This window comes from Ammospiza caudacuta, chromosome 1 (genome assembly GCF_027887145.1).
Source record: "Ammospiza caudacuta isolate bAmmCau1 chromosome 1, bAmmCau1.pri, whole genome shotgun sequence".
In the NCBI taxonomy this organism is placed as follows: Eukaryota; Metazoa; Chordata; class Aves; order Passeriformes; family Passerellidae; genus Ammospiza; species Ammospiza caudacuta.
In genome coordinates, this window is record NC_080593.1 from 62,307,615 (window position 1) to 62,323,663 (window position 16,049).

Here is a 16,049-nt window from a genome sequence, read left to right on the forward strand (position 1 = left end):
CAAATGGCTCCCTGTCTGAGGGAATTGTGTGGTCTGCTTTGGAGAGGCAAGGGCATAAATTAAAACTTCATTCTTTCTGCTGCTATGAAGCAGAATAGAGCTTAATGAAGTTTGAGGCATGAGACTTGATTCAGAGGAATGTATAGCACATAGGTGAATCTTTTTGTTGTTCGGGGACTAGCTCTGCTGAGGCATGCTGTGTGGGGATGTGCTGTTGCTGTAAAACAGCTCTTGAATTCATGGTCAGGAGGTGGTAGCACCTTACAGAAGCTTGCTAGGCTTTAGGTGAGGCTGAGGGGCTGTTGTCTCCACACCCCTTGGCAGCTGGGGCTCACTGATCCTCCTGTGAACATCTCGGGCTGGCTACATCTCAGTGCCCCATCTCCTGCCTGCTGCTCTCCACTTTCATGGCATTTAGGCTAAAATGGGTAGGTCCTGCTTAATCAGACATGGAGAAGGAAAGACCTAGAAGCAAGCTGAACTTGTTGATCAAGCCTTACTGCAGAGATTCATGGAACCTTGGCACTTATAATAAATTCTATGAACTCTGTGAGTAGTCTCTAGCCTTTCTAAAGTTACTGGAATAAAGGTTTGTGTGTGCACTGGCTAGGGGAGGTGGTCCTCATTCCTGGCTTAGTCTGCTGTAATGCAAACAAGAGATATTAATCACAGACCAGCCAGGCTGGATGTGTTTCAGACACACATCTAGCCCATCCCTCACTAACCAGTTCATAAAGCTCCCTGGTGATGGGGATTCCACATGTCAGACAGGAGTCTATAGTCAGGCCCTGGATCATCTGCCCTCCTTGCTACTTTAGCTTCCCATCTTTCGGCATACCTGTTAATTTTTGCTTGTTAGTATTTTTTGCAAATATTGTTGATTTTTCTCATTCACTTGCAGGGCTATTTGATCTGTGTCTGACTTAGAAGTAGACCCAGTGTACATGTTTTATACAGTGTGAACAGCTCAGTGCACTTTAGTGCTCAAGATCATAGAGCTCTTTTGTAAAAAGAGAGAAAAAAAGAATCTCGCAACTCTTTTTTATTTCCTTGAAATGTGCCCTTAAAAGCATAATAATGCTCTCAATGCTCATATAGATACCTCAAAAAAAGTAAAAAAGAAACCACATTCTTCCTAATCCCTACTACATCCTTGGAGTTGAATGATGAGTATTTCAAAGTGTGTTCTGCCAAAGCTTTTCTGACAAGCAGTGATATTTGCTGTGAATCTTAAACTTCAAAAGATACGAGTATTTAGTAAATGAATTAATTTCAAAGGATTAGACTTTCACTGCAGATGTTTTTGTCTGCCTTATTTCCCTTGAATTTTATAATTGCATCTCTCCTGTACCTGCAACAGATTAATAATCTTCCTTTGCTTTCATCACACTCCAGTGGCTTTGGTTTGTTTTTATCAGCTGCTTCTAATAGTTTTGATTTTCTTTACTTAAATCTGAAATGGAAGCATCAGTGGCAAGGTAATATGGTAAGTGATAATAATATGCAATGATGCCTTCAATCTCCTTTTTTCTCACCTCCCCCACCTCACTCTAATGACATTCACACGATGGCAAAAGTAAACAAAGAGCACATGAATACAAAAAGGGAGAAAGTTCTTTACTTTGCTGAAATAGAAAGTTCTATATTTTGCTGAGCTTTTATATTGCTGAAATGCTAAATTGATGCTGGTCTCTGTGTACGGGCCCATGGCATGAGGTGGAAAATCTATGGGCCAAGGGCTGCAGTACAATGCTTGCAGTCTGTGGTCTGACTGACCATATAGCTGAGGTTAAATTGGCATTTCTGCACCAGTCTGGAGAAGGTGGGAACTGGGAGCATGTGTCACATATTTCAGAGCTTTCTTTTCTGGGTTCTCCTTCTGGAGAGGCCAGATGCAGTCAGCACCAGGCCACTTGCAGTGCCCCTGCTGAGCAAACGTGCTGCAGCAGGAGAGGGAACCCCAGTGAAGGTGGGCTGTGTTTTGTGCCAGAGGAGCTGGCAAAGCTGTGCCACAGAAAGAGCAGCAGCTCCCTTTACCAAAGAGCACCTCCAGCGACCCACTCAGGACGCTGTAATAGATTTCTCCTTTGGTTTTGCTGCCATTGCCTTCAGTTTGGCTTCTCCTTTCTGTTTGTCTTTTGTGAATTCTCTGATGGTTTCAGTGAGTGGGTTTCTTGCCCTTGAGAAAAGGGAAGGTACCTCCCATTTTCCAGCCACCAGGAGATATGGGTCATTTGATAGGAAAACAATAAAGCCAACTATCACAACAGCCTGGTGTGGGGGTCCCAGTTGTTGGTTTCTCTGGGTCCGGATTGAAGGCACTTGAGATGGTAGTTTATGTTCGGACTCAGGTGTTTATTACTTCCTATTAGTAAAACAGTCTCACAACTGTGAGTTTGGCTTTTCATTAGAAGGCACAAATGGCTAACAGTCTCTTATTACAAGTTCTTTTAAGACTAAACTATCCAATTAAGAACTGACACCTAGATTATTTTCCTTTTTAATCCAATAACTGATCCCAATAACTGATCCCAAAGAGCCCCCAATGCAGACTTTTCTGCCCAATTACAAAATATCACCCAAACCCACAGAGAGGAAGGAAGAAGAAGCATGAAGAAGCAACTCAGGACGACACCCTGTGCCCTCCATCCTTCTTCTATCCACAACATACTAAAAATCCCAAAACCTAAATTTCTCACCAAGTGATACACCTACACTACTCTCTATAATCTATTTCACACTTTAGTGGATTCTAGTCTATCTTGAAGTCTAGGAAACTTTCTCCATGGGTCAGTGCACCCCAGAGCAGACAAAGAAATATTTCTGGTGCCCTGGGTTTCCACAATCTGTGCTAGTTATAGGCAAGGATGTTACAGCCCTTCATCTTATTAGAGTGTGTGTGTAAGGGTTTAGGAATGGTGCTTCAAGATTTAGTGTTCTCACAAAAAACCCCCTGCCTCTCTGCTACAGGATTTTCTTTGAAGCTTTGCTTTGGCAAGTGCTATTACCTGTCCCAGGAAAGAAGGAATAAAGGCAGACTTCTTTCCACTGGTAATTCCAACACTCTTATTTATAAATGATCCCATTATTTATTCCTGCTGTTTTTATTGCTGCAGTTCCTAGAAGCTTGTGTCATTCAAAATAAATTTAAATTTAAAGAGAAGTGTTTTAACATCTAGTTCCAAACCCACTGAAATCAGTGTAAAAACTGTTTGTGATTTGGATGGGACTTTTGTATCTTAAATCCACACCAAGCTGACATGATGGACATGATTTATGTACCCAGGCTGTGCTTTTATCAACTATCTCAAGTTATGGAGAGGTGGAACATTTTCAGTTTGGGGGCTTGAAGAGAGAATAGAGTTACATTGTAAATAGCAGGATATTGTTACTGACTCAACAATGTTCTGACAATGTTTCATAAAAAGTTTTCATGGCCACCATAAAATTTGATTTTTCCTCCTGCTTTGTGGTGGTGCAATATTCTGTCTCTGAATGCTTTGTGCTCTTTTGTTTGGCTGGCTACTTGTGTTTAAAACAGGCTCACAGGCTCAGTCTATTTTACATGGGCAATGTCTTGAGCAGTTAATGTCAGCATTAGGATAAACTATTTACAATACATCTGCATGGATTTTTACATTATTTAATTAGGGGAGAGATTTTTTAAATCTAAGATACAGGGTGTGCGTTGCTCCTATTGCATTGTTAAGGAGTGAATTGAAAGTTTTTCTGTGATCTCTCATATAATATTTTTTGCTTTCTCTGGAAAGTGGCCTTTCCTCCACAGAGAGCATAATGACAAAAATATATCCCTTAAGATTTAACCTGAGGAGAGAGAAAGAGAAACAAAGGTCATTGGTCTTTGAAGACAGGTAGAACATAAAAGACATGTCTCCTGTGCTGCTGTACAGACAATTTAATCATGTGGATTTTTCAGTGTTAAATAATGGATACTATAATCTGTCATGTGGCAGTTTTTTAAGGTTTGTATGTTACACAGTGGATTGACTTACACAATTTTTTAGATAATAAGTGGACACGAACTACAGAGAGGACTCATAGGAATATTGACTTACACCTTTTTTAGATAATAAGTGGACATGAACTACAGAGAGGACTCATGGGAATATCAGTTTTCCTCTTTTTAGTACGCTGCAGGAGGTCTGAAGCTGAGCATGCAGTGGAATGTTATTTTTATTATGATGCTGTCCTCTCAAATATATCACAACAACAACCACAAAATTAAGAAAACACATTGTGGACTTTGCTTTTTCTCTGTGTTCCCTCTGACTAGGCTTGAAGACTTCGGCTTTCAAGGCCATGAAGAGGAATGTTACAGAAACACACGACTAATTTAAAATTCAAAGATGTTTCAAAAGATGAATAAACACATTTGATCAGATCATCCTGTGCTCCTGAAGGTTCTCTTTTCCTCCTTCAGAACTCTGCAGTGATCCAGTAAGAGGTACAGCCTGCACACACGATCTGAGTGCCCACTGTAGATGCAGGGAGCTGGGCTGGCTCTGGGGTGTTTATCAGTCTTGCCCAAGCCTCAGTGTGATGGATCTCTTGGGGCACTGACTGCAGGCAGTGGTCTGCAATGCTCCATCACTCCAGGGCTTTGAGAGTCTGCTGCTGTATTGTGTGCAAATGAAGCCTTTTGTTCGATGAGATTGACAGACATGTTTGGGCAAATAAAACATCTAATTTGAGTGATCTAATTGCTGACTCTAAAATGCTGTTTGCACATTACACTGTTTAATTACTTCAGTCTAGTAGTTGTCTACAGTGTCTCAATCTGTTATATCTGCCAGAATTAAAGTGGGGGAAAGGAATTTATTTGGGTGTCATTCACTGTGCAACAATTGTACAAAACCTTAAATGGAGAAGCAATATTTGTCCATTTTAATACTTTTTGTTACAGTGCCACAATAGCATAAAATAAGAAAAAAAATATCTGTGTGGCTTCTCTCCAAGGTTTTGTGGTTCTTGACAGCAGTAAAATGTAGTCTGAGAATGCAGTTCATAAAATAAATGCCAACAAAATACAAACTAGCATAGTCTTTACATTTTTCCAACACAGCTCTTAAGATGAAATGAAATTATATGTGAGTATAATGGGAAGAATAAATGCAATTAGCCACATTGTGCACTCCGCTCTACTTAATTCAAATTGTGAGAGCACAACTTGTATTAGCTTTATATATAGCTCCATTTAACTCACAGCTCTCAGCAATCTTACCACAGTTATGTACATTCTTTACAAGGGATGAAAAAGTAACAAAGCTGGCTATCTTTTCAGGACATCACATTTCCTTCTAAACATGTGCTTGCATATTTGTAATTTGTTGTCCTCCTGGTAAAGCTTGTCTAAGAAAAGTGCTGGAGTGGAAATGGAGTCTCTGTATGCAGCTGCACATCACAGTAGTTTTAAATCAAAGACTACCCCACCTTGTGGAGAAAATACAAATCATTGCTGCAGTATTTGCCCTTTGCCATCCTCTTGGTTATGAGTATTGCATTTATTACTTTGATCATTTATATTGGTTCATATTTGTGGGAGCCTGTGTCTTCTGCAAAGGCTGCATGAGGCATTGTACGGTGCCTCAAAGTTTACTGGGTTTGGTTATGAGAGGGAGCACTGATTCCCTAAAGAATGCTTTCTTGGGGAGCAATATCTCCCTCAGGCCAAGAAGCTTTGAAACAGGATTTGCCTGGAGTGCCCTTTTGCTGTTTTCTGCCATTTAATGTGATCATCATCCAGATAAGCACAAAGAGAGCCAAAAAGAAGTAGTTCTTTTTTTAACACTGAGTTGGGCCTTGGTGTCACACCCTTCTCTGCACATCTGACTTCTGTAACTCCTTGGGAACTTTGGATATGAGACTATAAATGCAGAGGGAAAGGTGTTATTTATATATTTAAGAGTGCCATGTGGCACTGGTTTGTTTTGAAAGAACTGCATGTGTAAGGTAAGCATCTGACTGACCTTTCTGTAATTTCTCAAACCTTGACTTTCTTCCCCTCCTTCCCAAACCTCAACTGTTCACAGCTGCAATCCTACTCTTTGCTGCAAGTCAAAAATCTGTGTTTGTTTCTGAGGGACATTTCCTGTGTTGCAAGATGGGAACCAGCAGAGATGTAAGCACTGTAGTATATTCCCTGAAGCTTCTCTAAAATGTTTATGCCAGTGGCAAAGATCCCGTTTGACATTTCAGCACAATAGGGTTGAATGCAAGAGCTTCAGGCGACTGCTGTGCACTCTGCTGACATTCACTCGCCTGCAGTGGTTGGAGGAAAAGTCCCATTGCACTTTGTTTCTGCTCCTAACTTATCAGTCTCTTGTCTTTGTTAGGCTCTGCTCTTAAATTGAAACTGCTTCTTCAGATCACTTAGGCTGCACCTCAGGTAGCAGACCTGTAGGCACGTCTGGGTCAATTACTTGACTGCTGCTGGCCCTTCCTGCATATATCTAAATCCCTTCTAACTCTCCCCTGGATGAAACATCTCTTAACCTGTGCTTGAGAGGTATTTTCAGTTTGAGTTGGCTGCTCAGCCCATGGGAACAAACTGATGTTTGAGTTGGCGCTGTTAGCAGCTACTGGTGTGACCACTCCATTCCATATATTATCCATGTTCCTTCCTTCTAAGATGTTTTTGAAAACTGTGGATGGCCTTAGAGCTAAAAGTAAAATATGTGCTGGTCACATTGCCTCTTCATCTCACCTCTAAATAATTTTTGAAAGCTCTAGAAGTTTTTAATTGGCTGTGAAGCTGAAGAAATTAAAATCCCAAATCAGACCATGACTTTTCAGACATGGAAATACCGATGTCTTGGTTCTTATTCTATTAAAGACTTGGAGTCTTTTTGCAATAGTAATTCTGATAAGGATATAAATTCCAGTATTGATTTTGGACTTTACTATTTTTTGTGTACTTACATATTGCTAGGAATCTGTTTTAAAATCACACTCATAGACTCTTGGTGTTGCAGGGAATTGTGGTCGACTGTATTTATTTTTATTGCAGTATTAGGGCTATTCTGATTGGCTAAACATACTACAAAAAAAAAATACAGGATTGTCCTTGAAATGAAAATAAGTTTTAAAGTTTCCTGTTGTGATATACTTTTGCTTTTCTACTGAGCATAATTTTAGTAAATCTCTCTGTCACTAAAGATTTTAATAATGAACTAAGATATTTTCCAGTCTAACTAGGTTAATTTTGAGGTCTCATATTCATTATCAGCAGTTCTCCTATATTTCTGGTGGTGTACAAAGAAAGCAGATATCAGAAACTCTTTATTTAAGTGTTTTTAAGGGGGTACCAGTAATGATGAGTAGAACGGTCTGGACAAACTATAAACTGCTTTGTCTTTAGGTCTTACTGCCTTTTACCTTCTACCCATCCATTTTAGAAACTTTAACATTTGTTAGTATTTTGCTTTTATTTTATTCTGTGCTCCTTCTGTTCTTTTAGGATTCAGAAAATCCAAGTTCTCCACAGCAGCTGCTTTCACAAACTCAAGATTTGGAGATTTAAGGTAGGTTCTGAAATTGATTTGATATTCAGTCACATCCATCAAGACAACGAAAGTAACACTAGTAGTGGTGATATTATTAATGATTTGCCATTCCATGTCTTAGATGAATCAAATGTGAGAAAATGTTTACAACAGATTTATGAAAAAGAAATGTTGAGCAAAAGAACACATTTCATTGCAAATGTTGCAGAAAATTTCCAAAAAATGGAGTGTTTAATTTTATTTAATTAGACACTGTGGAAACACATATCTCTTCCATTTCCTATAAATAGATTGCTGTCTTCCTGATTAAATTATTAGTATTGAGCAAACAGGGGAGAGAAAGGGGAACAAGCAGTGACTGATAAAGACAATTCACAGATGTTTATTTATCTAATTCATGAAGCAGTTTTAATCTGCTGATAGATTCTTTGAAAGTTTCGATCAGTTTAGTGAGATTATGTGATAAAACAGACAAAATTCAATAAGCACATTAAAAATAGAGAAGATTTGATTGGATTTCATTATTAGCTGTTTTGGTTGTTGGTTGTGGGGTTTTTTTGTCTGTTTTTTTTTTTTTTTTGTTTTTTTTTTTTTTTTTTTGTTAGGAAAAGTAAGGTTTGTGACATATGGAAAGATGGTGGCTTAGGAATGTTAAATCATAAATTTTTCAGTTGGATAGACTTGGTAGAGTTTTCTATTAATTGAATTTAACTACCATTACCTGCTCCTAAGTCTTCCTTTTAGCTGATAAATTAAAAATACATCCATTTAAAATGTTTTATTTTTGTGCTTATTTTAGAGATCTATCTAAAGGAAAACCCCATACTTTGGCCTTTCCTGTACAGCATTGCAATTTCTTTCATATTTCTCAGAGTTAAAAACAACCCAAGATGAACATTTTAAACTTACCTACAGCGTACACTGCATGCTAAAGAAGCTGTGTGCTTATTTTTTTTTCATGGACTCATTTTATTAAATGTCCATTAAACACCTGCTTTTTATAAACATTTTGGTCTGTTTTGAGAAGGAAAAACTCAAAATAAATTAATTTTTATTACTTCTGTCATTTGGAGTGTTTCTTCCTTAAGAGCATAAGGCAATAATTTTTGAGATTGAAGAAGTTTCAAGAAGTTTTGAGAAAATTTTGCCAAGTAGAGTCTGATATCTTGCAACATGACCTAGTTCTAAATAATTTCCTGCATTTGTGACACATCCTTGGAGGGTGGAGTTGAATCCTGCTGCCATGGGTGGGAGGCATCCATCATCCCTGCAGCACACAGGTGCAGGGGAGAGGAGTGTTTGCCATGCAGGTTGCTCTGGTGGTGGCGTGCTGGCCATTCAGCTTCCAAAGGTCCTGCTGTCCCCAGGCTGTCTGGGTGCTCCCTCTTGGAGCTGCTCATGTTTTGGCTGCTGTGCTGCTGCTCCTGCCAGGTACTGATGCTCCTTTAATTGTCCTTCTTTCTTTCACTTAGTAAAGTGGGCGAGCAAAATGGGTCTGGCTGTGAAAGCCAAGGTCTCACAAATTTCCTGGAGAGCAACACTGGTTTTTACGCAGCTGGTTTGTATCCCTGGCTGTTCTAAGCCACAGAGTTGAGGGTTCAGCTTTGCTATCTTTAGCCATTCACAAGTTTGCTGAGCCAGGTTCTTCTATATTAAGCATGGAGAGAGACAGGCTCTTCTAGTGCCACGCTAAGAGGAATGAATCACCTTTTAACACGCCAGCCTGGTGCCTGATGCACAATCAGCACTGATGTTTAGCTGCTGAATGAAAGAAGTTTTGTAGGAGGACTCTTGTAAAGAAGGCTGTGCCTGCAGAAGTGCACAGCAAATTCGCTGTGCAAGTGAGCTCTGGTTTTCTTTTTTTCTCCGTGTAACTGTTTTTGTTCAAGTGGGATGACAGCAACATCAAGAAGTGCAAGTAAATCTTGGCATATGTTTGCCATCAGGTGACTAAAATGTGCCCCCCTCATCTTTCATACTTTGGCACATAAACAGAGTAATAGGTCAGAAAGTTAACTATTAGCCAAGTTTCAGATCCTGCTGATGAGTGATGGTTGCTGTTTCACTGGCCTGGCAGCTCTCTTGTGATGCTGGTGAGGCAGGTGTTTTAAGCCCGTCATCAGTATCAGATACAACTTTTAAATAAACTCATCTATCACAAGTATTCACATTTGGGCAGCAGTTGCCCAGCTGTGCTTAGACTGTGGCACTGAGCATGTCAAGTGTCACCTTGCACAGACAAGGTCAGGAAAAGAGTTTCCCCAGGGCTGTTGATATCCTTGTCAATGCAAGCCAACAGACATCTTCTGAAAAAGTGTGGGCAGAGAGTGGGGGGAGGAAATGTACTGTATGAACTAATATAAATTCAGGCTGTGTGAAATCCCTATGGGTTCCAAGGCAGAACCAGTGATTGAGGAGGATTGCAGGCAGTCCTGTGGTGATGGAGGATGAGAAGGATTCATATCTCACCAGGTATAAAGGGTGTAGCAGATCAAATGCTTTGCTTCTGTCAAACAAAAACAAAACAAAAAGGGCTTTGAATTAAGAAAATACTTAATGAAGAAGCAAAGAGAACAGAAAAATTAGCATTGAACCTCTGCCCCCTTACGAGGGGTTTGGAGCCTGTCTGTGTTCTTGCATTATCTCTTCAGAGCAGACACAGTGTTTTTTTAATAGAAAAACTCTGGAGATGAGCACTGACTGCATTAAAATGTCATCTCACAAAGCAGGGGCTTTAAAACAGGATTTTAACAGAGTATTGCCCAAGCAGGCCATGAATAGTAAGCAGAGATATAATGCAAAAGGCGACCATCTTACTTAAATGGGTTTTATTAGCCAACCTCTAAACACACTAGATATGGGTAGACTGAAGTTACATGTGGTATTCACAAGCTTGGTTCTCCTAGTAGGTAATTTTGAGTTTTCTGCAACAGATTCACACTTAATATGAAGTTTTCAGAATCACTGTAGCCTTAGAAGATTAAATATTCTTGAGGGGGAAATAGATAGTATTTAATTTAAAGGGAAGTATGTCTTATTGCTGTTAAAATATAAAAATCAAATTACTGTGGAGGAGATGAAAGTGGATCAAGGGAAATAAATGTGGATCTTCAGTCAAACTTTCATTTAAACCACCTATATCTCGATAAATTTCATGCATAGTATTTCAGAAAATTTTTTGTGAGGGTTTTTTTGCACAAAACCAGAAGTCTCTGCAGTAGCTGCAAAAGCAGATTTCACCTGTACTGCACTGGTTTCCAAACTGTTGCCTGTGGAGGGATTTGTTTCACTCTGTGCTCTTCCACAGACCCTATGCCCTGACTTTATTTGAAGCTTTTGTGCTATAACATTCATGTTGCTAAGGATGTGGAAAATGTGAGGTTCAGAGAAAGGAAGAGAAATATTGCACTGCTTTACCAAGTGTGCCGTGCTGTACAGAGGTAAATGTGCTTAGCTATCATCAGAGATTCCTTGTGTAAAATTTTTCAAGTGAAAATCTGAAACTGCACTTTGAACTTGTCTGTCAGTAGCCCTCTTCTATAGCAATTTGTCTGCTTTTTGCTTTTCCTCTAGGTGAGTTTTTCTTTACGATTTGTTTTCTTTTTTTTTTTTTTTTAATGCTGGAACATTTGATCTATTATCTCCTTTTCACATAAGTATTTGCATGGAATATATAGTCCTGTATCTCTTAAATACACCCAATCTGGGACCATCGAGGTCAGAGTATGAGCAGTAAAGTTGTCCCCAGAATTTAAATCCAAATTTGGCATCAGATTGCAGCACATTCCCAGAATAACGCTCCCTAGACTTTAAAAAAAGCATGCTAACACATTCATATTATTTTGAATGGCAAGCCCTGTTTCTGTCCTTGGGCTGAGCCTTAAACCAATAGTGTGGCTAGGGGATTATTGTTAGTTGAAGAAAAAGTATTAGCTCCAGTTACACAGAAGACTGAGTACTGTGAAATTTAGAGGAAAAACTCAGCACAAGTACCATTTTGGAACAAAAGGGGAACAGGAAGAAAAAAAAACCATCAGCAATAGTCATGTGTTCAGTGCATTATGCCACATATTCTGTTGGCTTCCAAAGGTTTTCTCATATTCCTGCTGTTCCATGGCTTTCTCTTACCCATATGTGCGAGATCCTCTGACGTTTCTAACTTCAGTGATCAGTTTTGATTTCACCAGATGTCAGACAGCTGAGAAGCTGGCTCACATTACCTGTCTGAAGGTCTCTGTGGTTGACTGACTTCTATGGACTTTAGAGAAGATGAGACCCATCTGCACCTGCTGGAGAGGCTGGAAAACAGAAGTCTTAGCTCTTCTTTTCTCTTGGTGCAAGCAAGACCTAGCTCCATTGAATTAGATGAATTAGCTGTTCTCTGGAGCTGCAGATGAAATGAGACTCAAAAGCAGCTATTTAGTAACAACATAGATAATGGCTAATTCAAAGTATGACAGAGGTCAATAAAGGGTGAAGTCTAATTGCACAGTCCCATGGAAATAATAAGCTTTTGTGATAAATGCTCAAAGAAAGCACAGGGAGATAAGTTGCTTGCATGTCTGCTTAGATATTAAGATCTTTTATTGAAAGTGTAAAGACTGTAGATACAGTGCAGTTTGCATAATTGAAACAGCAGAGAGGACAAATTTTGTTTTAAGGAATTGGCAGTGATGCAAATTGTTCAACCCTCAATGTTTAGAAGATCCTGAAATAGGCTTAGAAATGAGACTCAACGAATTATCACTGTTTTCTTACACTTACTTTCTGAGCCATGAGATGTGGGTCACATTTTGTTTTCCCAGTTATATAATCCCTGGACTCTAGTCTTTGCAGCTTGAAAAATACCTGTTATTGTCTGCCTGGCAATGAAACTCTGAGAGCTAACAATAGCCTAAAAGTGACACTGAGTCTTTAAAAGATCAAACCAAGTTTTGTAGTTTGTCAAACAAAACTGTTGCTCAAGTCAATGGGTCTGCAACAGAGACAATGGTTAAAAAGGGGAAAAATTGTTTGATGGATGGAGACTGAATCTGATGCTTAGAAGCAGAGGTATAAGGAGAAATTTCAGTCAGCTTTCAGCTGCAGCCTGCTTGCAGCCCATCTAATCCAGTAGCTGCCAATTCATTAGGATAGCCTCTGAGAGGATTAGTCTGTGTGAGGCTGTACAATGGCCAGGAGTGGCACTTGGTGCCTGCCAATGAAGGCAGAGTGGCTGCAGCTGGGGGGGTTTCCAGGGCACCCCGAGTGCGGGGCTGCTGCCCTGGCACCGAGCAGATCAGCCTTCCCTTTGTCTCCACAAGGGCTGCAGGCTGCCAGCATCACTCCAGGATGAAAAGCCTGGTAGTGGGCCCTCCACAGAACGTGGTAGCAGAGTAAATGCTTGGGAGGCACCTGCTCACTCCTTCTGCATCCTGGCTCCACCGAGGATGGGTATCTCTGTTGCCACATTTCTCTTCACAGGGAAAAGCAAGGCACAATTCTTCCCAAGGATTTCTGAGATTCACATTCTCTGAACCTCAGAGAAAAGGAAAACACAATTCTAATCTCACTTGCTGTGCCTGTGTTGTGCTAAAGTAGAATGCAATATGCAGACTGTTTATCCAAAGTGAGGATGTTTTGTTCCCTTGGCCTGTCAGGGCCAAGAAGTGTGTGTGTGTGTGTGTGTGTGTGTGTGTGTGTGTGTGTGTGTCGGACTGTCACGGGACAGTCACAAAAGAATGAGAGATGAGTGCAGTGTGAGCAGTTGTGAGCAAGAGTGAGTGCATGGCAGATTCAGTTTAGATGAAATGTACACAGTATAGTATAACAAAGTAATTAATTAGCCTTCTGATATCAATGGAGTCAGATGCATCTTTCTCTCACAAACCCAGAGTCACCTTTGACTTAAAATATATCTCTTCTCATCCCTCCCTCCATCCCTCAACCCTAACCCTCCCACATCTGCCCCCCTCCCCATTTTTTTTTCCTTTGTTAAATTTGATTTAGTCCTTCCAACATTTGTCCCAGCTTTTGGGGACTTGTGATAGATAGGAATGAAAAGACTGCCTTCCAATTGCAGCTAGCCCAGGTGGAGAGCAGGGAATGGGTAATTAATTAACTGGGAGCCACTGCATGAGTGCTGGGCAGGCAGCTGCAAAGCCTCTGTGCACGCACTGACCAAATCCTGCCTGAACTGTGTGGAAAAGGCAAGGATGTGCATTTCCAATGACAATCTCTTTGCAAGTCCTGGGCCAGATATTTTGCTCTCTGGGCATGTAGGTGGATTTCTCCTGACATGATTAAAATTTGATCCAACATCCTCAAGCCTAATCCCTTTAACTGTTTGAAGCCACTGCATCTTGTTCTCCCTGAGTCTATTCCACACTCTTTTGGGTAGATGCAAGCTCGCTGCATTTCTGAAACATATTTCTGCTGCTTCGATGTGTCAGAAAGCAGCTGTTAAAGTTGATGAAGTGAGTGACCCAAAGTCACAGGGAGCCAGTTTTTCCCCAGCTGTATTGCCCTTCTCCTGTTCCCCTTGTACAGGATAGCAGAGGGCCCCGCAGACACAAGGCTCCCTGTGCAGCTCCTATACCAGCAGCACTGCATCCTTCTCTTCAGTCCAGCCAAGTCACTGAGCCACCATTGCTCCATCTCCTCCAGGCTTTTGTTGGCTGTTTAGTGCCTCACCAAGGGTACAGAGACAGCAGCTGGCTACTGATGTAGGTGGGAGTAAATTATCAAAACAGAGATGGAGGGAGATAAAAGACATAGTGGTGTTTCTTTGTCTGTGGTGGCCGACAAACTGTGAGGTTTCTGAGGTTTTGAAGAGCACTCAAATAATTGGATTGAGGTTTTTCTTTGGGACATGGTGATAATGGGGAGCAAGGGAACTCTGATTTAATGGCTTGCATGGGCGTCATGGCAGGTCAGCTGTGGGGACTAGAGAAGCAAATATGTGCTGAGGGGGAAAAATGGGCAAGGAGACACTCATGAAATCTGAGAACAAAGTGAGAAAGGCAGGCTTTGAAGAACAAATATACTGATGATTTAAATCTGTCCAAGCTGAGTGGTAAAGCCCTTTCATAGACGTTAACAGCTTTTCCAAAATTCAGTCTACTAGGTGTGGTGGTTTGACCAGGAAGAAGTGGGATGCTGTGGTCAAACCAATGGGTGCTCGGATTTTGATATTGGCACCTGATGTAGCCAGTGGGGTTTTGGACACACCTCTGAGAACACACAGGGGTTAAAAGCAGAGCTTCGGCCCTGGGAGGCTCTCTTGGGACTTTGGTGGGAAAGAGGTCGGATCGCCCTCCCTTGTCCAGCCACTGCTGCTGGGCGGGCGAGGGGCAGCCATGTGGTAGGCCTGGGCCTGGACAGAGATGGGGGGTGAGGAGGCCCTTGAGGATGGAAGGGTGGAGGAGCCCCAAGAGACATCGGGCAGCCATCCCCCCCCCCCCACCCCAGCCCTCCCAGGAGAGAGAGAGAGAGAGGGAGAGCCGGTGAGGACGGAATGTGATAGCAGCCGGCCGAGGAGGAGAAGGGAGGAGTGCAGCGAGAAGGTGCCCGGCCGGAGCAGCAGCGAGTGTGGGAGTGCCGGAGCTCTGGGACAGGCAGAGACTGAAATTTTTAACCCTTTTCTTTCATGACTGGGACCTCGCAAAAATGCTGATCCTCCTCGGAGGTGAATAAGAAGAGAGATAAGAGATGAGATAACAAGGACCTGGCCCGAGGGAAGTGGAGAAGACTGGCTGAGTGGAGAGAAAGATGGTTGGAGTGGCCTTTTGGCTGGACTTTTCTTGTTGGCCATAGACTGAACCAGTTTTATTCCTGTGACACAGAGACTGCATTTAGGGGGAGGCAGTGCCTCAGAACCAGGAGGGTTCAGTGTGGGTACCCCTCGGCCCCAGGGGGTGGGAAAAAATGGGGGGGACAGATGTCCCAAAGCAGAGACTGTGCCTTTTTTGGAGTGAGACAAGGCATCCTTAAAAGACAACCCTAAAAGCAGCTCTGGTCCATGCACAGTGGTGAGAGCACTGGGCATGGAAGGAAGATGTCACAAATGGCAAAAGGACTTTCCGGGCGGAAAGCACACGAGGTTTCAGCGTGTTTCCAGGGGAAGCCTATGGTGCAAGAAGGACTCCTCTCCTCTTCATGGACTGAAGTTTGAGTGTTCCAAAGGGTGGTGCCAGACTGGGCAGTTGGTGATTTGGGGGAAATGTATCGGATTGGGAAATTTTGGTGGTGGGGAGGAAGAAAGTGCTTTTAGTAAGGTTTTCAATTTTTTCCCTTACAGTTTTTTTCCTTCTTTTCTTGTAGTTTAGGTAATAAAGTTTTCTTTATTTCTAAGCTGGAGCCTGCTTTGCTTATTCCTGGTCACATCTCGCAGCAGACACCAGGGAGAGGGTATTCTCATGGGGGCACTGGCTCTGTGCCAGGCCCAAACCATGACACTAGGACAGAAGGGACTTTCATTTTTGTGTGAAATCATTAACTAGCTGAGTAATCCTCTGATTTCTCTATTTTAAGGCTAACAGGGGTAAA